The sequence below is a fragment of the Sminthopsis crassicaudata genome, chromosome 1 (genome assembly GCF_048593235.1).
Source record: "Sminthopsis crassicaudata isolate SCR6 chromosome 1, ASM4859323v1, whole genome shotgun sequence".
NCBI classification, from domain to species: Eukaryota; Metazoa; Chordata; class Mammalia; order Dasyuromorphia; family Dasyuridae; genus Sminthopsis; species Sminthopsis crassicaudata.
In genome coordinates, this window is record NC_133617.1 from 544,679,419 (window position 1) to 544,706,138 (window position 26,720).

The window sequence follows — 26,720 nt, forward strand, 5'->3', positions numbered from 1 at the left end:
ATATATATATATTTTTTTTTCAATTTTATTAAATCTCACCTTTTATTTTTTGAATTTCAAGTTTTGTGTTTGTCTGGGGTTTTTTAATTTGCTCCCTTTCTAGCAATTTTAGTTGTAAGCCCAATTCATTGGCCCTCTCTTTCTCTATTTTATGCAAGTAGGTCTGTAGAGATATAAAACTTCCCCTTATTACTGCTTTGGCTGTATCCCTCACATTTTGGTATGATGTCTCATTATTGTCATTTTCTTGCGTGAATTTATTAATTAATGTATGATTTGCTGGGTTTTTTACCAATCATTCTTTATAAGTATAAGATTATTTAATTTCCAATTATTTTTTGGTCTATTTTCCCCTGGCTTTTTATTAAATGTAATTTTAATTGCATTATGGTCTGAAAAGGATGTATTTACTATGTCTGCCTTACTGCATTTGATTTTGAGGTTTTTATGCCCTAGTATATGATCAATTTTTGTATAGGTTCCATGAACTGCTGAGAAGAAAGTATACTTCTTTCTGTCTCCATTTAGCTTTCACCAAAGATCTATAATATCAAACTTTTCTAGTATTCTATTTACCTCTTTGACTTCTTTCTTATTTATTTTGTGGTTTGATTTATCTAATTCTGAGAGTGCAAGGTTGAGATCTCTCACTATTATAGTTTGGCTGTCTATTTCTTCTTGCAGCTCTGTTAATTTCTCTTTTAAAAATTTAGATGATGCACCACTTGGTACATATATGTTTAATATTGATATTGCTTCATTATTGATGCTACCCTTTAGCAGGGTATAATGCCCTTCCTTATCTCTTTTAATTAGATCAATTTTTGTTTTTGCTTGATCTGAAATGAGGATGACTACCCCTGCTTTTTTGGCTTAGCCTGAAGCATAGTAGATTCTGCTCCACCCTTTTACTTTTTGTTTGAATGTATCAAGCTGTTTCACCTGTGTTTCCTGTAAATAAAATATAGTAGGATTCTGACTTTTAATCAGGTCTGCTAACTGCTTCCTCTTTATGAGGGAGTTTATTTCATTCACATTTATGGTTAGAATGACTAAGTCTATATTGCTTGCCATCCTGTTAATCCCTGCTTATGCTTTTCTCCTTTCCTTCCTTCTTACCCCCCTACCCAGTATTAAACTTGTGAACACCACTTGCTTTTCACCGCCCTCACTTTTTTGTATCCCTCCCCCACCTTAAAGTTCCTCCCCTCATTTTACCCCTTTCCCTCACAATTTCTGTATTCCCTTCCCCTTAGCTTACTCCTTCCCTCTCACTTTTCAATGAAGTGGAAGAAGTTTCACCATAAATCTAATCTGTCTATTGATAGAACACTATGTTCATCTCCCTCCTTTCTTTCTCTCAGATATAATAGGTTACCTTTGCCTCTTCATGAGATGTAGTACCACCACGTTACACTTTTTTATGATATAATTTCTTTTCCACCTCTAGTTTCTAGGACAAATTATACATATGTTCTTTACATATTTTGTTTGGCAGAAGTATAGTTCTCAAGATTTCTTTTTACCTTTTTAGAAATTTCTTGAGTTCTGTATTTGATGATCAAACATTTTACGTAGGTCTGTTTTTTTCATCAAGAATAGATGGAATTCATCTATTTTGTTAAATGTCCATCTTCTTCACTGGAAAACAATGCTGGGTAAGTTATTCTTGGCTCAGTAAATTTTTGTTTTTGTTTTTTGCTGGGTAAGTTATTCTTGGCTGCACACCAATTTCCTTAGCCTTTCAGAATATCATGTTCTAGGCCCTTTGTTCTTTTAATGTCAACGTTGTTAGATCCTTGGTTATTGTTATTGTGGCTCCTCCATATCTGACTTGCTTTATTCTAGCAGCTTCCAGTATATTTTCCTTTGTCTGATTGTTCTCGAACTTGGTCACTATTTTTCTTGGCGTTTTTATTTTAGGGTGCCTTTCAGTAGGTGAACGTTGAATTTTTTCAATGTCTATTTTACCCTCTGTTTCCATAACGTCTGGGCAGTTCTCTTTGATAATTTCCTCAAAAATAGTGTCCAAGCTCTTTTTTTCCTCACATTTTTCAGGGAGTCTGATTATTCTCAAATTGTCTCTCCTGGTTCTGTTTTCCAGGTCTGTTGTCTTTCTAATGAGGTACTTGACATTCTTTTCAATTGTTTTATTTCTCTGGTTTTGCTTGACTATTTCTTGGTTTCTCCTTGATTCATTCATTTCTACTTGTTTGACTCTAATTTTCAATGATGTATTTTCTTCACTCACTTTTTTTATATCTTTTTGTAATTGTCCAATTGTGTTTTTAAGTGAGTTTTTTTTTTTCTTCTATGGAATTTTTTTTTCCATTTTATCCATTTTATTTTTTAGAAAGCTGTTTTCTTTATCCAGCTCACTAATCCTGTTTTCCTTGGAATTGTTTATATTTTCCAATTCACTAATTTTGTTTCTCAATGATTTGATCTCTTTATCCACTTCAGATAATTTCTCCAGGCTCTCTTGCCAAGCTTCCCTTTCCTTTTCCCATTTCTCTTCTAGCTCTCTTGTGAGAGCCTTTTTGATTTCCTCTATGAGATTCTTTTGTATTGAGGAGCAGCTCATATCCCCCTTAGGGGATTCCTCTGGGGACAGTCTGTTTTTAGTCTCCTCAGTATTTGAAGTCTGCTCCCTCTCCATACAGAAGTTATCAATGGTTAGAGCCCTTTTGAATTTTTTGTTCATTTTGTCAGAGCGGAAATTGAAGAAAACAAATTGACAAGAGAAACAATTGATCTGTTTTTGGGGGGATGGGGCTTGATGGTGTTAATGGGCTTCCTCCACAGACTGGGGGGGAGGGCAGCAGAGAGCCACTAACAGCACAGCAATGGCTGCACTGCGTCTGTGCTCTGAGTCTCTGAGAATGCTTTGAGTCACTCCAGGTGGGGGTTGGGTCTGGCCAGGTTCTGAGAGTCGCTAGCTTTCCGGGGTTTTATTCTTCACCGCTGGTGTTTACACCCTCTCTGCTGCTCTTGGCTTGCTGCCAAGATGGAATAGCCACACTGGGGTAAAAGTCTTTTTGCAGAAATTGCAGGGATCATATCCCTCCCCCCTCTGGTCTTAGCTGTGTGAGCTTCCTGTCTCACTCTGGCTTGGCTGCCCTCAGTCTGTGCCCAGTCTGTTTGACCCTCCCCTGAGCAAACACAGACTTTCTCTGGCGAATTTCAAGGATGTTGTCTGTTGGTGATTATTCTTGGGTTTCTTTTCTGGTCAAGCATTAACTCTGAGGCTTGTCATGAAGTAAGTCCTGAGAGATAACACGGAGTTCAAGGAGCTGTCTGCCTCCATGCCGCCATCTTGTCCGGAAGTCTCTTTTTTTTTTTTTTTTTTGGTCCTTTTCTAGCTTTTTAAATTGCAAGCCCAATTCACTACCTTTTCTTTCTCTATTTTATTCAAGTAAGCCTCTAAAGATATAAAATTTTACCTTATTACCACTTTAGCTGCATCCCACAAATTTTGGTATGTTGTCTCATTGTTTTCATTATCTTGAGTTAAATCATTAATTGTTTTTATAATTTGCTGTTTCATCCAATCATTCTTTGAGAAGAGATTATTTAGTTTCCACTTACTTTTTGGTCTATTTACCCCTTAACATTTTGTTGAATGTAGTTTTTATTGCATTGTGATATGAAAAGAAAGCATTTACTATGTCTGCCTTTCTGCATTTAATTTTGAGTTCTTTACGTCCTAATATAATGTCAATTTTTGTATATGTTCCATGAACTGCTGAGAAGAAACTGTATTCCTTCTGTCACCATTCAGTTTTCTCCAAAGATCTATCATACCTAATTTTTCTAATATTCTATTTACCTCTTTAATTTCTTTCTTATTTGTTTTGTGATTTGATTTATCTAGTTCTGAGAGAGGAACGTTGAGATCTCCCACTATTATCATTTTGCTGTCTATTTCTTCTTGCAACTCTCTTAACTTCTTCTCTTCTTTATTAAGTTAGATGCTATAGCACTTGGTGCATATATGTTTAGTTGCCTCATTGTCTATGCTACCCTTTAGCAGGATATAGTTTCCTTCCTTATCTCTTTTAATTAGATCAATTTATGGTTTTGCTTGATCTGAGATAAGGATGGCCACCCCTGCTTTTTTGACTTCACCTGGAGCATAATAGATTCTGCTCCAGCCTTTTACCTTTACTCTGTATGTATTGCCTTAAGTGTGGTTCTCATTTTTTATCCAGTCTGCTATCGACCTCTGCTTAATGAGAGAGTTCATCCCATTCACAATTACAGTTAAAATTACTAATTCTGTATTTCCTGCCATCATACTATCCCCAGATTATGCTTTTTTTTCCTTGCACCCCTTGAAACTTTTCCCCAGTATTAAACTTATGGTCCCCACTTGCATCATGCAGCCCTGCCTCTTTAGTATCCTTCCCTCCTCCCTTTAAATCCCTTCCCCTTTTTTGTACCCTTCCCTTATTACTCTTTTCCTTTCCCCTTTTTCTCTCCCACTTTTTAATGAGGAGAGAGAGAATTCTATGTAAAGCAAATATGTCAATTATTTTCTTTTTGAGCCAACTGTGATGAAAGTAAGATTCACACAATGTTCCTCCCCCTCTCTAACTTCCCTCAGATAAGATAGGTTTTCTTTGCCTCTTTATAGGATGTAGTTTCCCTCTTTTTATTTCCCCTATTCCCTTTTTCTGACACTATCCCCTTTCCATTTCTACTTCCCTTTTTATGCTATATCAGTTAAATCAAATTATACTTGTGGACTTTTTGTATATCCACAACACAAATACAGTTCTCAAGAGTTCCTTTTACCTTTTTCTGCTTTTCTTGAGTTTTATGTTTGGAGATCAATTTTTTGTTTAGATCTGTTTTTTTTTTCCTTAGAAACAAATGGAATTCATCTGTTTCATTAAATGTTCATCTTCTTCCATGGAAGAAAATGCTCAGCTTAACTGGATAGTTTATTCTTGGTAGCATTCCAAGTACTTTTGCCTTTCAGAACACCAGATTGCTTTGCTCCTTTAATGTGAATGCAGACAGATCTTGAGTGACCTTTATTGTGGCACCTTGGTATTTCAATTGTGTTTTCCTGGCTGCTTGTAATATTTTTTCCTTAGTATGATAGTTCTGAAATTTGGCCACAATATTCCCTGAAGTTTTTTTGATTGTTTGTTTCCTTTTGTTTGTTTGTTTGTTTGTTTGTGGGGTTTTTTTAGAGTCTTTTTCAGGTGTTTGATGGATTCTTTCAATTCCTATTTTCCCTTCTGATTCTGTTACCTCTGGGCAGTTCTCTTTGATGATTTCCTATAAAATAGTACCTAGAGCTCCTTTTTTCATCATAATTTTCTGGAAGTCCAATAGTCCTCAGATTATCTCTCCAATATCTATTTTCCAGGTCTGTATTTTTCCAAGTAGATATGAAATATTGCTTTTTCCTACTCAGCACAGCAGCAGCCCTTCTTTCTCCACAGCGGTCAGCCACGACCACCGACTCCCCAGCAACCATGTCGAAGGGACCCACAGTTGGCATTGATCTTGGCACCACTTATTCCTGTGTTGGAGTATTCCAACATGGAAAGTGGAGATCATCGCTAATGACCAAGGAAACAGGATCACCCCCAGCTACGTCGCCTTCACCAACACAGAACGATTAATCAGTGATGCTGCAAAGAATCAAGTTGCAATGAACCCCACCAACACAGTTTTTGATGCCAAACGTCTGATTGGTCGAAGATTTGATGATGCAGTTGTACAGTCAGACATGAAGCATTGGCCTTTCACGGTGGTGAATGACGCAGGCAGGCCTAAGGGGAGACCAAAGGGGAGACCAAAAGTTTCTATCCTGAAGAAGTATCTTCTATGATCTTAACCAAAATGAAAGAAATTGCTGAAACTTACCTTGGGAAGACTGTCACAAATGCTGTGGTCACAGTACCAGCCTATTTCAACGATTCCCAACGTCAGGCCACAAAAGATGTCGGAACCATTGCTGGTCTCAATGTGCTCTGAATCATCAATGAGCCAACTGCTGCTGCTATTGCTTATAGCTTAGACAAAAAGGTTGGTGCCAAAAGAAATGTGTTGATCTTTGACCTTGGAGGTGGTACTTTTGATGTTTCCATCCTTACCATCGAAGATGGCATCTTTGAAGTCAAGTCCACAGCTGGGGATACCCACTTGGGTGGGGAGGAATTTGACAACTGCATGGTCAATCATTTCATTGCTGAGTTCAAGCGAAAGCACAAGAAGGACATCAGTGAGAACAAGAGGGCTGTTCGCCGTCTGCGCACCGCTTGTGAACGTGCAAAGCGTACCCTCTCTTCCAGCACCCAGGCCAGTATTGAAATTGACTCCTTCTATGAAGGTATCGACTTCTACACATCAATCACTCGAGCCCGGTTTGAAGAGCTGAACGCTGATCTCTTCCGTGGCACACCGGATCCTGTGGAGAAGGCCTTAAGAGATGCCAAGCTCGATAAATCACAAATTCATGACATCGTCCTGGTGGGTAGTTCCACTCGCATCCCCCAAATCCAGAAGCTTCTGCAAGACTTCTTCAATGGCAAGGAACTCAATAAGAGCATCAATCCTGATGAGGCTGTTGCTTATGGTGCAGCTGTCCAGGCTGCCATTTTGTCTGGGGACAAATCTGAAAATATGCAGGATTTGCTGTTGTTGGATATGACTCCTCTTTCTCTTGGAATTGAAACTGCTGGAAGAGTTATGACAGTTCTGATCAAACGTAATACCACCATCCCCACCAAGCAGACACAGACCTTTATCACCTATTCTGACAACCAGCCTGGTGTGCTTATTCAGGTTTATGAAGGTGAGAGAGCAATGACAAAGGATAACAACCTGCTTGGCAAGTTTGAGCTCACAGGAATCCCCCCAGCACCCAGAGGTGTTCCTCAGATTGAAGTAAATTTGACATCAATGCAAATGGGATCCTTAATGTTTCTGCTGTGGATAAGACCACAGGAAAGGAGAACAAGATCACCATCACAAATGACAAAGGTCGTCTGAGCAAAGAAGACATTGAGCGTATGGTCCAGGAGGCTGAGAAATACAAGGCTGAGGATGAGAAGCAGAGAGACAAGGTTTCTTCCAAGAATTCTCTTGAATCTTATGCATTCAACGTGAAGGCTACTGTTGAAGATGAAAAACTGCAGGGCAAAATTGGTGATGAAGATAAACAAAAGATTCTTGACAAATGTAATGAAATAATCAACTGGCTGGATAAGAACTAGACTGCTGAAAAGGAAGAATTTGAGCATCAGCAGAAAGAATTGGAGAAGGTTTGCAACCCCATCATTACTAAGCTGTACCAGAGTGCAGGGGGTATGCCAGGAGGCAGGCCTGGTGGGTTCCCTGGGGGTGGAGCAGCCCCATCTGGAGGTGCTTCTTCTGGACCCCCATTGAAGAGGTTGACTAAGTGCACCAGAAGAAAAAGCATTCCATGCAGCTTTCCAAAAATTGAAGGACTCAAATTTGTAGCCAAGGCAGTAGCACTCTAAAAAGTAACATTTAAGCTACTGTGTAAATTTGGGCATTCTGAATACTTGAATGTATGTAGAGGGAGAGGTTAAACAACATTGCACTTTATCAGTACTGTAATAAACAAGTGGAAATGCAATTCTTGTACTGGAGAATAAAATCTATTTAAATTGGCACCATAAAAAAAAAAAGAAATATTGCTTTCTATTTTTTCATTTTTTTGGTTTTGCTTGACTGATTCTTTATGTCGCAGGAATCATTTGTTTCTATTTGTTCAGTTCTGATTTTTAATGATTCATTTTCGACTTCCGGCCAAGATGGCGGCGTGGAGGCAGACAGCTGCTTGAGCTCCATGTTTTCTCTCAGAACTTACTTCATGACAAGCCTCTGACTTAATGCTTGACCCAGAAAGAAATCCACAAATTATCACCAAGAGAAGACATCCTTGAAAGTCGCCAGAAAAGGTCTGTGTTTGTTCGGGGGAGGGTCAATCAGACTGGGCGCAGACTGAGGGCAGACAGCCAGAGCAAGACAGGCAGCTCACACAGCTCAGACCAGAGGGGGAGGGGTGTGATCTCTGCCGTTTCTGCGAAAGGGCTTTTGCCCCAGTGTGGATGCTCCGTCTTGGCAGCAAGCCAGGAGCAGCAGAGAGGGTGTAAACACTGGAGGTGAAGATTAAAACCCCAGAAAGCCAGCATCTCTCAGAGCCCGGCCACCCCCAACCCCCACCTGGACTGACTCGGTGCGTTCTCAGAGCCTCAGAGCACAGACTCAGTACAGTCAGTGCTGTTCTGTTAGTGGCTCGCTGCTGCCCTACCCCCAGTCTGTAGAGGAAGCCCATTAATAACATCCAGCCCTATCCCCCGCAAAACAGACCAATTGTTTCTCTTGTCAGTTTGTTTTCTTTGATTCCTACTCTGACAAAATGAACAAAAAATTCAAAAGGGCTCTAACCATTGACAGCTTCTGTGTGGAGAGGGAGCAGACTTCAAATGCTGAGGAGACTAGGAACAGAATGTCCCCAGATGTATCCCCTGGGAGGGATATAAGCTGCTCCTCAATACAAAAGAACCTCATAGAGGAAATCAAAAAGGCTCTCACAAGAGAGCTGGAAGAGAAATGGGAAAAGGAAAGGGAAGCTTGGCAAGAGAGCCTGGAGAAGTCATCCCATGCATTCAAAGACAGAATGGATAAAGAAATCAAATCATTGAGAAACAAGATTAGTGAGCTGGAAAAGGTAAACAACTCCAAGGAAAACAGGATTAGTGAGCTGGAAAAGGTAAACAACTCCAAGGAAAACAGGATTAGAGAGCTGGAAAAAGAAATCAGCTCTCTAAAAAATAAAATGGATAAAATGGAAAAAAATTCCTTAGAAGATAAAAACTCAATTGGACAATTACAAAGAGATATAAAAAAAGTGAGTGAAGAAAATACATCATTGAAAATTAGACTGGAACAAGTAGAAATGAATGACTCAAGGAGAAACCAAGAGGGAGTCAAGCAAAACCAGAGAAATGAAACAATTGAAAAGACTGTCAAGTACCTTACTAGAAAGGTAGAAAGACAACAGACCTGGAAAACAGATCCAGGAGAGACAATTTGAGAATAATCGGACTCCCTGAAAAATGGGAGGAAAAAAAGAGCTTGGACACCATTTTCGAGGAAATTATCAAAGAGAACTGCCCAGACGTTTTGGAAACAGAGGGTAAAATAGACATTGAAAAAATTCATCGATCACCTACTGAAAGGGACCCTAAAATCAAAACGCCAAGAAATATAGTGGCCAAGTTCAAGAACCATCAGACAAAGGAAAAGATATTGGAAGCTGCTAGAAAAAAACAATTCAGATATGGAGGATCCACAATAAGGATAACACAGGATCTAGCAGCATCCACATTAAAAGAACGCAGGGCCTGGAACATGATATTCCGAAAGGCTAAGGAACTTGGTATGCAGCCAAGAATAACTTACCCAGCAAGAATGAGCATCGTTTTCCAGGGAAGAAGATGGACATTTAACGAAATAAATGAATTCCATCTATTTTTGATGAAAAAACCAGACCTACATAAGAGGTTTGATCTTCAAATACAGAAATCAAGAGACTTCTAAAAAAGGTAAAAAGAAATCTTGAGAACTATACTTCTGTCAAAAAAATATGTAAAGAACATATGTACAATTTGTCTTAGAAACTAGAGGTGGAAAGGAGATTATATCATAAAAAAGTATAAAGTGGTGGTACTACATCTCATGAAGAGGCAAAGGTAACCTATTATATCTGAGAGAAAGAAAGGAGGGAGATGAACATAGCGTGTATCAATAGACATATTCGATTTATGGTGAAACTTCTTCCACTTCATTGAAAAGTGAAAGGAAGGAGTAAGCTAAGGGGAAGGGAATACAGTAATTTCGAGGAAAAGGGGTAAAATAAGGGGAGGATCTTTAAGGTGGGGGAGGGATCCTAAAAAGGGAGGGCGGTGAAAAGCAAGTGGTGTTTACCAGTTTAATACTGGATAGGAGGGTAAAAGGGAAGGAAAGGGGAAAAGCATAAGCAGGGGTTAATAGGATGGCAAGCAATATAGAATTAGTCCTTCTAACCATAAATGTGAATGGGGCAAACTGCCTCATAAAGAGGAAGCAGTTAGCAGACTGGATTAAAAGTCAGAATCCTACTATATGTTGTTTACAGGAAACACACCTGAAACAGGATGAGACATTCAAACTAAAAGTAAAAGGGTGGAGCAGAATCTATTATGCTTCAGGCAAAACCAAAAAAGCAGGAGTAGCCATCCTCATCTCAGATCAAGCAAAAACAAAAATTGATCTAATTAAAAGAGATAAGGAAGGGCATTATATCCTGCTAAAGGGAAGCATCAATAGTGAAGCAGTATCAATATTAAACATGTATGCACCAAGTGGTGCAGCATCTAAATTCTTAAAAGAGAAATTAAGAGAGCTGCAAGAGGAAATAGATAGCAAAACTATAATAGCGGGAGATCTCAACCTTGCACTCTCAGAATTAGATAAATCAAACCACAAAATAAATAAGAAAGAAGTCAAAGAGGTAAATAGAATACTAGAAAAGTTTGATATGATAGATCTTTGGCGAAAGCTAAATGGAGACAGAAAGGAATATACTTTCTTCTCAGCAGTTCATGGAACCTATACAAAAATTGATCATATACTAGGGCATAAAAACCTCAAAATCAAATGCAGTAAGGCAGAAATAGTAAATGCATCCTTTTCAGACCATAATGCAATCAAAATTACATTTCATAAAAAGCCAGGGGAAAATAGACCAAAAAATAATTGGAAACTAAATAATCTTATACTAAAGAATGATTGGGTAAAACAGCAAATCATAGACATAATTAATAACTTCACCCAAGAAAATGACAATAATGAGACATCATACCAAAATGTGTGGGATACAGCCAAAGCAGTAATTAGGGGAAGTTTTATATATCTACAGGCCTACCTGCATAAAATAGAGAAAGAGAGGGCCAACGAATTGGGTTTACAAATAAAATTGCTAGAAAAGGAACAAATTAAAAACCCCCAGACAAACACAAAATTTGAAATTCAAAAAATAAAAGGTGAGATTAATAAAATTGAAAGTAAAAAAACTATTGAATTAATTAATAAAACTAAGAGTTGGTTTTATGAAAAAACCAACAAAATAGACAAACCCTTAGTAAACCTGATTAAAAAAAGGAAAGAGAAAAAGCAAATTGATAGTCTTGAAAATGAAAAGGGTGAACTCACCACTAATGAAGAGGAAATTAGAACAATAGTTAGGAGCTATTTTGCTCAACTTTATGCCGATAAATTCGATAACTTAAATGAAATGGAAGAATACCTTCAAAAATATAGCTTGCCCAGATTAACAGAGGAAGAAGTAAGTAGTCTAAATAGTCCCATCTCAGAAAAAGAAATAGACCAAGCTATTAACCAACTTCCTAAGAAAAAGTCCCCAGGACCAGATGGATTTACAGGTGAATTCTACCAAATATTTAAAGAACAACTAACTCCAATGCTATGTAAACTATTTGAAAAAATAGGGATTGAAGGAGTCCTACCAAATTCCTTCTATGACAGAGACATGGTACTGATACCTAAACCAGGTAGATTGAAAACTGAGAAAGAAAACTATAGACCAATTTCCTTAGTGAATATTGATGCTAAAATCTTAAATAAGATATTAGCAAATAGACTTCAGAAAATCATCCCCAGGATAATACACTATGACCAAGTGGGATTTATACCAGGAATGCAGGGCTGGTTTAATATTAGGAAAACTATTAGTATAATTGATCATATTAATAATCAAATTAATAAAAACCATATGATCATCTCAATAGATGCAGAAAAGGCATTTGATAAAATCCAACATCCATTCCTACTAAAAACGCTTGAGAGTATAGGAATAAATGGACTCTTCCTTAAAATAATAAGGAGCATATATTTAAAACCTTCACTAAACATCATATGTAATGGTGATAAACTAGAACCTTTCCCTGTAAGATCAGGAGTGAAACAAGGTTGCCCACTATCACCATTACTATTCAATATAGTACTAGAAACTCTAGCCTTGGCAATAAGAGCCGAGAAAGAGATCCAAGGAATTAGAGTAGGAAATGAAGAAATCAGATTGTCACTTTTCGCAGATGACATGATGGTATACTTAGAGAACCCCAAAGACTCTTCTAAAAAGCTATTAGAAATAATTCAGAATTTTAGCAAAGTCGCAGGATACAAAATAAATCCACATAAATCCTCAGGATTTTTATACATTACCAACACAATCCAACAGCAAGAGATACAAAGAGAAATTCCATTCAAAATAACAGTCGATAGTATCAAATATTTGGGAATATATCTACCAAAGGAGAGTCAGGAATTATATGAGCAAAATCACAAAACACTTGCCACAAAAATAAAGTCAGATTTAAATAATTGGAAAGACATTCAATGTTCTTGGATAGGCCGAGCGAATATAATAAAGATGACAATACTCCCCAAACTAATCTATTTATTTAGTGCTATACCAATCAGACTCCCAAGAAACTATTTTAATGACCTAGAAAAAAATAACAACAAAATTCATATGGAAGAATAAAAGGTCGAGAATTGCAAGGGAACTAATGAAAAAAAAGTCAGAGGAAGGTGGTCTAAGTGTACCTGATTTAAAGCTATATTATAAAGCAACAGTCACCAAAACCATTTGGTATTGGCTAAGAAATAGACTAGTTGATCAGTGGCATAGGTTAGGTTCACAGGACAAGATAGTGAATAAAAATAGCAATCTAATCTTTGACAAACCCAAAGATCCCAAATTTTGGGATAAGAATTCATTATTTGACAAAAACTGCTGGGAAAACTGGAAATTAGTATGGCAGAAACTAGGCATGGACCCACATTTAACACCACATACTAAGATTAGATCAAAATGGGTCCAAGATTTAGGCATAAAGAACGAAATCATAAATAAATTGGAGGAACATGGGATGGTTTACCTCTCAGACTTGTGGAGGAGGAAGGAGTTTGTGTCCAAGGGAGAACTAGAGACCATTATTGATCACAAAATAGAACATTTTGATTACACCAAATTAAAAAGTTTCTGCACAAACAAAACTAATGCAAACAAGATTAGAAGGGAAGTAACAAATTGGGAAAAAAATTTTACAGTTAAAGGTTCTGATAAAGGCCTCATCTCCAAAATATACAGAGAATTGACTTTAATTTATAAGAAATCAAGCCATTCTCCAATTGATAAATGGTCAAAGGATATGAACAGACAATTTTCAGATGATGAAATTGAAACTATTTCCACTCATATGAAAGAGTGTTCCAAATCACTATTGATCAGAGAAATGCAAATTAAGACAACTCTGAGGTATCATTACACACCTGTCAGATTGGCTAAGATGACAGGAACAAATAACGATGAATGTTGGAGGGGCTGTGGGAAAACTGGGACACTGATGCATTGTTGGTGGAGTTGTGAAAGAATCCAACCATTCTGGAGAGCAATCTGGAATTATGCCCAAAAAGTTATCAAAATGTGCATACCCTTTGACCCAGCCATACTACTACTGGGCTTATACCCCAAGGAACTACTAGAGAAGGGAAAGGGTCCTTTATGTGCCAAAATGTTTGTGGCAGCCCTTTTCATAGTGGCTAGAAGCTGGAAGATGAATGGATGTCCATCAATTGGAGAATGGTTGGGTAAACTATGGTATATGAATGTTATGGAATATTATTGTTCTATAAGAAATGACCAACAGGAGAAATACAGAGAGGCTTGGAGAGACTTACATCAACTGATGCTGAGTGAAACGAGCAGAACCAGAAGATCATTATACACTTCAACAATCATACTGTATGAGGATGTATGCTGATGGAAGTGGATTTCTTCAACATAGAGAAGAACTAATCCAATTCCAATTGATTAATGATGGACAGAACCAGCTACATCCAGAAAAGGAACACTGGGAAATGAATGTAAACTGTTATTTTTACCTTCTGAATCCAATTCTTCCTGTGCAACAAAAAATTCGGTTCTACACACATATATTGTATCTAAATTATACTGTAATATATTTAACATATATAAGACTGCTTGCCATCTGGGGGAGGGGGTCGGGGGAGGAAGGGAAAAAATCTGAATAGAAGTAAGTGCAAGGGATAATGTTGTAAAAAATTACCCATGCATATGTACTGTCAAAAAATGTTATAATTATAAAATAAAACAAAAAATTAAAAAAAAATGTTCTAAAAGATCCTTTTTTGCTGGGTACCAACAATTATTTGGAGACTTTCTGCTATTAGTCTCCTTGGGGTTGAAAACCTGCTCTCTTTCTGTATAGAAGCTATCAATTGTCCTTTTAATTTTACTCTTTTTTTAAAAGCCTGTAGAGTCTGTCTTCATGGCCAGGAGGTTACCTGCTTCCTCTGCAGAACAAGGATGGGCATATGGATGGCCTATCAACTGTCTACAAATAGTGGCCAGGTACAGGAGGGCTCTAGGAAATAGTTCCCCAATGGAAATGACTTAGACCTGCATGGTGCAGCTGCTCGGTATGCCCTGCTAAGACCGCTTGCTGTGGGGATTAACGATTGCCTTGAGGCTAGTGTCTCTGCCCCTGAATCACAGTGGTGCTGTGGAAGTTCTGTTGCCCCAGGCTGAGTCCCCCACTGTGCAGATTAGAGGCTGCCTCAGGCTGTACCCCCCTGCCATGTAGATTTGCAGCTGCCCTGCCCTGTGCAGCTACAGCATTGTGCTGGTCTGTGCTGAGTCACTTCTTATTTGGGGTAAAGTATATTTCTGCCATTTTTAGAGTACCCTGTACAGAGGGCTCTAATCTGTCCGCTGTTCCACTGCTTTACAATCAAGGCAAATTAGTCAGCCTATGGCAGAGTCATTTCCACTACTCTTCTAGCCACAGAAGCCACCCCAGTCCCTGGTCCACTCAGGATACCAGACTTTCTTATTTCTCTGCCTGCAGTTGGTCTGTTCCCACCCCTCAGGACAAACCTGCTCTGGCAGTCCTCCAGATTATCTTTGGCTGTTAAATCATTGTACCTTTAATCTTTATGAATTTCGCCAGCCAAGTGCTATTTTTGAGGCTGAATTCAAAGATTAGTAGTGAGGGCATGAGAGGAGCTCAAAGAGTTGCATGTGCCTTCTCCTCCATCTTGGCTCTGCCCATCGATAGTGATTTTTTTCAACTATAAAAGGAGTAAAAACTTCTCTTTTACCTTCAAATGTTCATCTCAAAGTTTCAGCTGCTATTGATGCTCCTATATCAGATATGTAGATGTCTGCCTTAATCTTTGGCCACTGACTAGGCCAGTTATTACATCTAATGACTGTACGATCTGCATCCATGTCTAGCAATCCTCCTAATAGTATGCCGTTTATATATAGTGAGCCTAGGACAGTCAACTGTAATTGCTGCAGTCTAGAAAATTCTTAGATTCTCTGTGGCTTTAAGTAGTGTCTTTTATAATATATTCATAGGAGGGGGTGAGTGCTGGGGGGAGAGGTGCTGGTGATATCACTTCCCCTCCCACTCCTTCTCCTCCCTCCACCCAGGAAGGTGAAGTTAATGGGGGAGGGTCAAACAGGATGATTTCAGAAAAGCTGGAGAGACATGAACTGATGCTGAGTAAAATGTGCAGGACCAGAAGATCATTATATACTTCAACAACAATGCTCTATGATGATCAATTCAGATGAATGTGGTCCTCTTCAACAATGAGATGAATCAAATCAGTTCCAATAGAGCAGTAATGAACTAAACCAGCTATACCCAGCGAAAGGACTCTGGAAGATGACTATGAACCACTACACAGAATTCCCAATCCCTCTATTTTTGTCCACCTGCATTTTTTATTTCCTTCACAGGCTAATTGGACACTATTTCAAAGTCTGATTCTTTTTGTACAGCAAAATAACTGTTTGGGCATGTATACATATATTGTATTTAACTTATACTTTAACATATTTAACATGTATTGGTCTACCTGCCATCTGGAGGAAGAAGTGGGGGGAAGGATGGGAAAAGTTGGAACAAAAGATTTTGAAGTTGTCAATACTAATATCTTGTAAATAAAAAGCTATAATAAAAAAAGAAAAGAAAAAAAGATGGGGGAGGGTCAAGAGCCTGCTCAGGTGTGGGCAGAGTTGAAGCTGGGCTGTGAGAGTGAAATTCCCTATGCCCTCCAGTAAGATTTCCATTATCCTCTCCCTTTTCTTCCTCTTTCTCCTCACACTTCTTCGCCTAGATGTTTTTAAAACTTCTTTTTTTTCTAGAACTTGTTGGATTATTTAAGGCCAATTGTATTAAATTGTACATATAGAATGTTTCCTTAGAAATTGAATCAGAACCTTTATCATTGTAGTATTCACATAGTTGATATCCTACTAGTTTCCAATTATCTGCCTCTATTTCTTCTTCTTGAAGAACCAAGGTGACGTGCATTCTAATGTATCTAAGAGTCCATCAATCTGCTCCCAAGTTACAAGCAAACCTTGCCTCTTTATTAGTCTGACTATGCTTTCTGTAGAGCTCCCTCAGGTTGGGGTGGGGATTGGGGTGGGAGTGGGGAGGGGAGAATCTTTTCCTAATATCTGCCCCATTTCAGCTAAAAAACAAAAGTTACTAGTTTAGCTCTTTAAAAAGTAAGTTCCCTATTTGTCTATTAAAAGGCTCACCCTATTTCCTAGCAACAGGGACTTCTTCAGTGAAATTAGGGTCCTTGGTCCACACGTGGGTTGCCAAATGTAGAGTATGGGCTAGCTTCCTGGAGGTCTCAGGATCAGACAGAATCAGGATATATCAAAGTACTTGGTCTTTAGGGGGATAAGTGAAAGAAACAGCCAAGCAGAATTCTGGATTCTCAAATCCGGAGTCACCAGCCTCTCTCCTCATCCTGCTGCAAAGTGACTCTGGCCTCTGTCCCTCCGCCCTCCAATCCTTGCCTATGATTATTTTAACACCAAATATTCAGCAAGAACCAACAATGAGAAGAACCATTTATCCAAATATATACTAATAGAATCATTATCTCACATTGAATAAGTAATTAGCCTTAAGTGCTCAGTTGTCTGATTCAAGCATACCTTTTTGGAGTTTCAGCCCTCTATAAAAATTGAACACATGGAAGCAAATAACTCAAGGAAGCATCAAGAAAGAATCAAACAAAACTAAATAAAAGTGAAAAAATAGAAGAAAATGTAAAATTTTGAAAACTGAAAAGACAATTGATATGAAAAATATTCAAAAGACAATAACAATTACTGAACTACCTGAGAAGCATTTTTTAAAAACCCTCTAGATAGCAGCTTTCAAGAAATGACCAAGGAAAACTGAGGTTAAAGTAGTCATAGAAAGTCCAAGGAATATAGTTGCTAAATTTCAGAATTATTAGATCAAGGAGAAAATACTGCAAGCAGCCAGAAAGAAACAAGTCAAATATTGCGGAGCCATAATCAGGAGTAGCCAGGACAAAACAGACTCTACTATCAAAGGGGCTGGAATGTGATGTTGCAGAGGGAAAAGGAACTCCTAGCACAGACAAAAATAAACTATTAGGCAAAATTAAGCATTATTTTTTATGGACAAAGATGAACATTCAGTGAAATAGGTGATTTTCATTTATTTTTGATGAAAAGACAAGAGCTGAAAAGAAAATTTGATCTTCAAATACAAAATTCAAGAGAAGCATAAAAATGTAAAAAGGAATAAAAAACCTATTATTTTTAAAGGTTATTGGGAAGATATCCATAAATTGGAATATTCCATTTTTACCTCTTCAGAACCATATCTTTGGTTTAGGAAAAGAAGAGCATATGAGCATTATGTGAATTTTAATCCAATCAGATTTGACTCAAGGAGAGACTATCATACATATTTATTTTAATATAGAAACTTGGCTCATGTAGTAAGAAAGTAGTAGGAGAAAGGGGAAAGGAAAGGGGAGATAACAGAAGAGAGAACAGAAGTAGAAAGGAAAAGGGATAAAGGAAGGAGGTGCTCTAAAGTGAAAGGTTGTTAGATGGAGGTGGTGGTCAGAAGCAAAATATTGCTGAAAAGGGAAAGGAGGAAAGGAAAGAGAAAAATGCACCTTGGGAGATATAAGATGGCAGGAAATATAGTTAGACATTTTAACTGTGCATGTGAATGGGACAAATTTTCCCATAAAATAATAGTGGATATAGTACTGGATTAAAGAAAGAACACTACAAAATGTTTACAAGAAATACATTTAAAGCACAGTGACACATACACAGTAAAGTGCTGGAACTCTGTCTTCCCAGAAATCAGCTGGAGTCAGGCTAATGAAAAGTCTTTATTCTTGGTCTCTTGAACTCACCGTCAGGGGATTAGATCTAGTAATCTCCACACCACCTTCCTCTCTCAACCACTACAAGAGAATGCCTCAATTTCCTCCTCCTAATCCACCCGCACACTTCACTTGCCTCTCTTTGTCCCACCAATCAAGTCAGCACAGAACATCTGGGGAGGGTCAACCTTCAATCATGTTAATAGAGAACCGTCCAATTGGAAATTAGTCTCATGTGCTCCATTATCCAAATGCATTTGCTCAGTTCTAGCCCTTTACATCTCGAGCTTTCTTTTGTTTTAGAATACAGGTGGTCATGCCATCCCTGACTATTCAGGGAGGTGAGAACCCTTAAAAGGAGGTGATCACACACCACCACCACCCCCAACATCTAAGGAGGGGAGATGAAAGCACTAAAAAGAAGATAATCATGACCTCCCTGACATCTCAGGAAGGAAGATGAAAAGCACCAAAGGTAAGTGGGGATTGCTAGTGGGTTTCTGGGTTGAAGGGTCTTATTAGAGAAAAGAATGCACAAACCAATCAGCATGGGAGTTATTACACAAGCACATAGCAATAACGCAAAGGCTATTAGTGATGACTCTCCCCACAGTCAGTGCAGGCTCGATGTAGTGTAACAAAGATGAGTTCTACATGCAAGTAGTGATAAAACAAACAATATAATGCAACGCGGTTTTGTAAAAGTTTTCCAGAAGTCCTAGAAGGAGGGTATGTAAGCATCAGTCACACATACACCTTCTTCAGCAACCAAGAAATAGTCCAAAATCAATCTATTATCCATTGCTTCAGGTGTTAGGGAATTCAATGATCCCCACAAGTTTTTTTTGTTTGTTTGATTTTGTTTTTTATTAATTTTTATAATTATAACATTTTCTTTCACAGTACATATGCATAGGTAATTTATATTTTTTTACAACATTATCCCTTGTACTCCCTTCTATTCCGAGATTTTCCCCTCCTTCCCTCCACCCCCTCCCCTAGATGGCAGGAATTCCCATATATATTAAATATCTTATATTATATCCTAGGTACAATATATATGTGCAGAACTGAATTTTGTTGATGTTGTTGTTGCAAAGGAAGGATTGTATTTGGAAGCTAAAAATAATCTGGGAAGAGAAACAAAACAAAACAAAACAAAAAACAATGCTCACAGTTTACACTCATTTCCCAGTGTTCCTTTTCTGGATGTAGCTGATTCTGTCCATCATTGATCAATTGGAATTGGATTAGCTCTTCTCTATGTTGAAGATATCCACTTCCATCAGAATACATCCTCATACAGTATCATTGTTGAAGTGTATAATGATCCCCTAGTTCTGCTCATTTCACTCAGCATCAGTTGATGTAAGTCCCTCCAAGCCTCTCTGTATTCCTCCTGTTGGTCATTTCTTACAGAAAAATAATAATCCATAACATTCATATACCATAATTTACCCAACCATTCTCCAATTGATGGACATCCATTCATTTTCCAGTTTCTAGACACTATGAAAAGGGCTGCCACAAACATTTTGGCACATACAGGTCCCTTTCCCTTCTTTAGTATTTCCTTGGGATATAAGCCCAGGAGTAGTATGGCTGGGTCAAAGGGTACGCACATTTTGATAACTTTTGGGGCATAATTCCAGATTGCTCTCCAGAATGGTTGGATTCTTTCACAACTCCATCAAAAATGCATCAGTGTCCCAGTTTTCCCACAGCCCCTCCAACATTCATCGTTGTTTCTTCCTGTCATCTTAGCCAATCTGACAGGTATGTAATGATACCTCAGAGTTGTCTTAATTTACATTTCTCTGATCAATAATGATTTGGAACACTCTTTCATATGAGTGGAAATAGTTTTAATTTCATCATCTGAAAATTGTTTATTCATATCCTTTGACTATTTGTCAATTGGAGAATGGCTTGATTTCTTATAAATTAAAGTCAATTCTCTGTATATTTGGGAGATGAGGCCTTTATCAGAACCTTTAACTGTAAAAATATTTTCCAAATTTCTTACTTCCCTTCTAATCTTCTTTGCATTAGTTTTGTTTGTGCAGAAACTTTTTAATTTGGTGTAATCAAAATTTTCTATTTTGTGATCAATCATGGTCTCTAGTTCTCCCTTGGACACAAACTCCTTCCTCCTCCACAAGTCCGAGAGATAAACCATCCCATGTTCCTCCAATTTATTTTTGATTTCGTTCTTTATACCTAAATCTTGGACCCATTTTGATCTTATCTTAATTTGTGGTGTTAAATGTGGGACCACGCCTAGTTTCTGCGAACTAACTTTCAGTTTTCCTAGCAGTTTTTGTCAAATAATGAATTCTTATCCCAAAAGTTGGGATCTTTGGGTTTGTCAAACACTAGATTGCAATTTTTATTCACTATCTTGCTCTGTGAACCTAACTTATTCCACTGATCAACAAGTCTATTTCTTAGCCAATACCAAATGGTTTTGGTGACTGTTGCTTTATAATATAGTTCTAGATCAGGTACAGCTAGACCACGTTCATTTAATTTTTTTTTTCATTACTTCCCTTGAAATTCTCTACCTTTTGTTGTTCCATATGAATTCTGTTGTTATTTTTTCTAGGTCATTACAATAGTTTCTTGGGAGTCTGATTGGTATAATACTAAATAAATAGATTAGTTTAGGGAATATTGTCATCTTAATTATTTTCTCTTGGCCTATCCAAGAGCACTGAATGCCTTTCCAATTATTTAAATCTGACTTTATTTTTGTAGCAAGTGTTATGTAATTTTGCTCATATTATTCCTGACTCTCCTTTGGTAGATATATTCCCAAATATTCTATACAATCAACCGTTCTTTTGAATGGAATTTCTCTTTGTATCTCTTGCTGTTGGTAATGTATAAAAATGCTGAGGATTTATGTGGATTTATTTTGTATCCTGCAAAATTGCTAAAATTCTGAATTATTTCTTATAGCTTTTTAGCAGAGTCTTTGGGGTTCTCTAAGTATACCATCATGTCATCTGCAAAGAGTGATAATTGGATTTCCTCATTTCCTACTCTAATTCCTTGAATTTCTTGCTTGGCTCTTATTGCCCAGGTTAGCCTTTCTAGTACTATATTGAATAGTAATGGTGATAGTGGGCAACCTTGTTTCACTCCTGATCTTACAGGGAAAGGTTCTAGTTTATCGCCATTACATATGATGTTTACTGACGGTTTTAAATATATGCTCCTTATTATTTTAAGGAATAGTCCATTTATTCCTATACTCTCAAGTGTTTTTAGTAGGAATGGATGTTGGATTTTATCAAATGCTTTTTCTGCATATACTGAGAGGATCATAGGGTTTTTATCAATTTGATTATTAATATGGTCAATTTTACTAATAGTTTTCCTAATATTAAACCAGCCCTGCATTCCTGGTATAAATCCCACTTGGTCATAGTGTATTATCCTGGGGATGGTTTTCTGAAGTCTATTTGCTAATATCTTATTTAAGATTTTTAGCATCCATATTCATTAAGGAAATTGGTCTATAGTTTTCTTTCTCATTTTTCGATCTACCTGATTTAGGTAGCAGTACCATGTCTGTGTCATAAAAGGAATTTGGTAGGACTCCTTCAATCCCTAGTTTTTCAAATAGTTTATATAGCATTGGAGTCAGTTGTTCTTTAAATGTTTGGTAGAATTCGCATGTAAATCCATCTGGTCTTGGGGATTTTTTCTTAGGAAGTTGGTTAACAGCTTATTCTATTTCTTTTTCTAAGATGGAACTATTTAGACTACTTACTTCTTCCTCTGTTAATCTGGGCAAGCTTTATTTTTGAAGGTATTCTTCCATTTCATTTAAGTTATTGAATTTATTGGCATAAAGTTGAGCAAAGTAGCTCCTAACTATTGTTCTAATTTCCTCTTCATTAGTTCTCCCTTTTCATTTTCAAGACTAACAATTTGCTTTTTCTCTTTCCTTTTTTTAATCAGGTTTGCTAAGGATTTGTCTATTTTGTTGGTTTTTTTCATAGAACCAACTCTTAGTTTTATTAATTAATTCAATAGTTTTTTTTTTTTACTTTCAATTTTATTAATCTCACCTTTTATTTTTTGAATTTCAAGTTTTGCATTTGGCTGGGGGATTTTAATTTGTTCCTTTTCTAGCAATTTTAGTTGTAAGCCCAATTCATTGGCCCTCTCTTTCTCTGTTTTATGCAAGTAGGCCTGTAGAGATATAAAACTTCCCCTTATTACTGCTTTGGCTGTATCCCTTACATTTTGGTATGATGTCTCTTTATTGTCATTTTCTTGCGTGAATTTATTAATTATGTCTATGATTTGCTGGGTTTTTCCCCAACCATTCTTTATAAGTATGAGATTATTTAATTTCCAATTATTTTTTGGTCTATTTTAACCTGGCTTTTTGTTAAATGTAATTTTGATAGCATTGTGGTCTGAAAAGGATGCATTTACTATTTCTGCCTTACTGCATTTGATTTTGAGGTTTTTATGCCCTAGTATATGATCAATTTTTGTATAGGTTCCATGAACTGCTGAGAAGAAAGTATACTTCTTTCTGTCTCCATTTAGCTTTCACCAAAGAGCTATCATATCAAACTTTTCTAGTATTCTATTTACCTCTTTGACTTCTTTCTTATTTATTTTGTGGTTTGATTTATCTAATTCTGAGAGTGCAAGGTTGAGATCTCCCACTATTATAGTTTTGCTATCTATTTCTTCTTGCAGCTCTCTTAATTTCTCTTTTAAGAATTTAGATGCAGCACCACTTGGTGCATATATGTTTAATATTGATATTGTTTCATTATTGATGCTACCCTTTAGCAGGATATAATGCCCTTCCTTATCTCTTTTAATTAGATCAATTTTTGTTTTTGCTTGATCTGACATGTGGATGGCTACCTTTGTTTTTTGGCTTTCTCTGAAGCATAGTACATTCTGCTCCACCCTTTTACTTTTAGTTTGAATGTATCAAGCTGTTTCACCTGTGTTTCCTGTAAACAACATATAGTAGGATTCTGACTTTTAATCCAGTCTGCCAACAGCTTCCTCTTTATGAGGGAGTTTACCTCATTCACATTTATGGTTAAAATGACTAATTCTATATCCCTTGCCTTCCTATTAACCCCTGCTTATGCTTTTCCCCTTTCCTCCCCCCTACCCAGTATTAAACTTGTGAACACCACTTGCTTTTCACAGCCCTCCCTTTTTAGGATCCTTCCCCCACCTTAAAGTTCCTCCCCTCATTTTACCCCTTTCCCTCATAATTTCTGTATTCCCTTCCCCTTAGCTTACTCCTTCCCTCTCACTTTTTAATGAAGTGGAAGAAGTTTCACCATAAATCTAATATGTCTGTTGATACAGACTATGTTCATCTCCCTCCTTTCTTTCTCTCAGATATAATAGGTTACCTTTGCCTCTTCCTGAGATGTAGTACCACCACTTTACACTTTTTTATGATATAATTTCCTTTCCATCTCTAGTTTCTAGGACAAATTATACATATGATCTTTACATATTTTGTTTGGCAGAAGTATAGGTCACAAGATTTCTTTTTACCTTTTTAGAAATCTCTTGAGTTTTGTATTTGAAGATCAAACCTTTTATGTAGATCTGGTTTTTTCATCAAGAATAGATGGAATTCATCTATTTTGTTAAATGTCCATCTTCTTCCCTGGAAAACGATGCTCATATTTGCTGGGTAAGTTACTCTTGGCTGCATACCAAGTTCATTAGCCTTTCAGAATATCATGTTCCGGGCCCTACGTTCTTTTAATGTGGACGCTGCTAGATCCTGGGTTATCCTTATTGTGGCTCCTGGTTAGTTCACTTTGATAATTTCCTCAAAAATAGTGTCCAAGCTCTTTTTTTCCTCACATTTTTCAGGGAGTCTGATTATTCTCAAATTGTCTCTCCTGGATCTGTTTTCTAGGTCTATTGTTTTTCTAATAAGGTACTTGAAATTCTTTTCTATTGTTTCATTTCTCTGTTTTTGCTTGACTACCTCTTGGTTTCTCCTTGAGTCATTCATTTCTACTTGTTCGAGTCCAATTTTCAATGATGTATTTTCCTCACTCACTTTTTTTATATCTTTTTGTAATTGTCCAATTGTGTTTTTATGTGAGCTTTTTTCCTTTATGGAATTTTTTGTTCCATTTTATTTTTTAGAGAGCTGATTTCTTTATCCAGATCACTAATCCTGTTTTCCTTGGAGTTGTTTACCTTTACCAATTCACTAATCCTGTTTTCCTTGGAGTTGTTTGCCTTTTCTAATTCACTAATTTTATTTCTCAATGATTTGATCTCTTTATCCACTCTGGATAACTTCTCCAGGGTCTCTTTACAAGCTTCCTTTCCTTTACCCATTTCTCTTCTAGCTCTCTTGTGAGAGCCATTTTGATTTCCTCTATGAGATTCTTTTGTATTGAGAAGCAACTCATATCCCCCTTAGGGGATTCCTCTGGGGACAGTCTGTTTTTAGTCTCCTCAGTATTTGAAGTCTGCTCCCTCTCCATACAGCAGCTGTCAATGGTTAGCGCCCTTTTGAATTTTTTGTTCATTTTGTCAAAAGCAGAATTGAAGAAAACAAATTGACAAGAGAAATAATTGATCTGTTTTGGGGGGTATGGGACTGGATGGTGTTAATGGGCTTCCTCTACAGACGGGGGGGAGGGCATCAGAGAGCCACTGACAGAACAGCAATGGCTGTGCTGAGTCTGTGCTCTGAGGCTCAGAGAACTTGGAGTCACTCCAGGTGGTGGTTGGGGTTGGCCGATTCTGAGAGATGCTAACTTTCTGGGGTTTTAATCTTCACCTCTGCTGTTTACACCCTCTCTGCTGCTCCTGGCTTGCTGCCAAGATGGAATAGCCACACTGGGGTAAAAGTGTTTTTGCAGAAATGGCAGAGATCGTACCCCTCCCCCCTCCAGTCTGAGCTGTGTGAGCTGCCTTTCTCACTCTGGCTTGCCTGCCCTCAGTCTGCCCCCAGTCTGTTTGACCCTCCCCTGAGCAAACACAGACTTTCTCTGGCAAATTTCAAGGATGTCTTCTCTTGGTGATTATTTGTGGGGTTCTTTTCTGGTCAAGCATTAACTCTGAGGCTTGTCATGAAGTAAGTCCTGAGAGAAAACACGGAGCTCAAGCAGCTGTCTGCCTCCACGCTGCCATCTTGGCCAGAAGTCCCTCCCCACAAGTTTTTGAAGTCCCACATCAGTCTTTTTATATGTTAGGGAATGCAATGATCCCCACAAGTTTTTGAAGTCCCTCAACAGTCTTTTTTTATGTTAGGGAATCCAATGATCCCTATAGGTTTTGAAGTCCTGCAACAGTCTTATGATATCTCAGAGAATCCAATGATTCCTGAGGACTTTCAAGTCCTACAATAGTCTTAAGATGTCTCAGACAATCCAATGATTCCTGAGGGCTTTCAAGTCCTACAATTGTCTTAAGATATATCAGAGAATCTAATGATTCCTGAGGATTCTAAAGTCCTATAATGTTCTTATCACATCTCAGAGAATCCAATGATTTCTGAGGATTTTCAAGTCCAACAATTTTTGATGTCCATGAGTCAAATGCCATAACTGCCATGCTCTTTCATTGGTGGGCACAGTCAGTGATGGAACCACATGATGTTTCTTGGGTCTTCTTGTTCATTTCAAGGGTCTGCTCTGTCTCTCTCCAATGGATTAGGCATATATGACTCATTGACACCATCTGAATCCTTCTCCATCTGTGGAGATACAAGCAAACCCTCTCCCCCAAGCAGTTAACCTATCTGGTCCCTTCCATTCACCACTTTCTGGATCTCTCCACATGACCTGGCGATTATCTAAAGACAGTAGAGCTGCTCACACTGGACACTGTCCTTCTGGTGGGTTATAAAAACTGTGGGAGACAGTGCATCTTTGTCAAAAATTTAAAAATTAATGCTATAGAGAACTAAATTTAGAAGTTCTCTAGGGTTACTATGGCTCCCCCTTTCTTTTGTTTTTGGAGGAGTTTCTTCTCTTTACTATTGCCTGTCCTTGAGGAATAAATGCTATGTCAGTGTTATGTCAAATCTTATACTGTGCCCAAAAGTGTGCAAAATGTTTAGAAGTATATACAGGTCCATTGTCTGATTTTATTGCTTGTGGCACATCCATAACTGCAAATGCTTGTATAAAGAATTCAGTGACCACTTGGGCTGTCTCTTTTGCTGCTGGCATTGAAAAGTGAATCCTGAAAAGGTGTCTACCATGACGTGAATAAAAGATAGACAACCAAAAGATTTATAATGGGTTACATCCATTTGCCAAATTTCATTAGATCTCAAACCATGAGGGTTCTTCCCTGGAGGGAGTATAGGAAAGAAAGGCTAGCTATACAGGCTTTTACTATGCTCCTAGCTT

At 37.6% G+C, this 26,720-nt stretch overlaps 1 pseudogene; it reads left to right on the top strand.

Annotated features, from left to right (window-relative positions):
• Positions 1 to 5,458: 5,458 nt before the first annotated feature.
• On the top strand, positions 5,459 to 7,534 carry LOC141550867 (heat shock cognate 71 kDa protein-like; annotated as a pseudogene).
• The last annotated feature ends 19,186 nt before the right edge of the window (positions 7,535 to 26,720 follow it).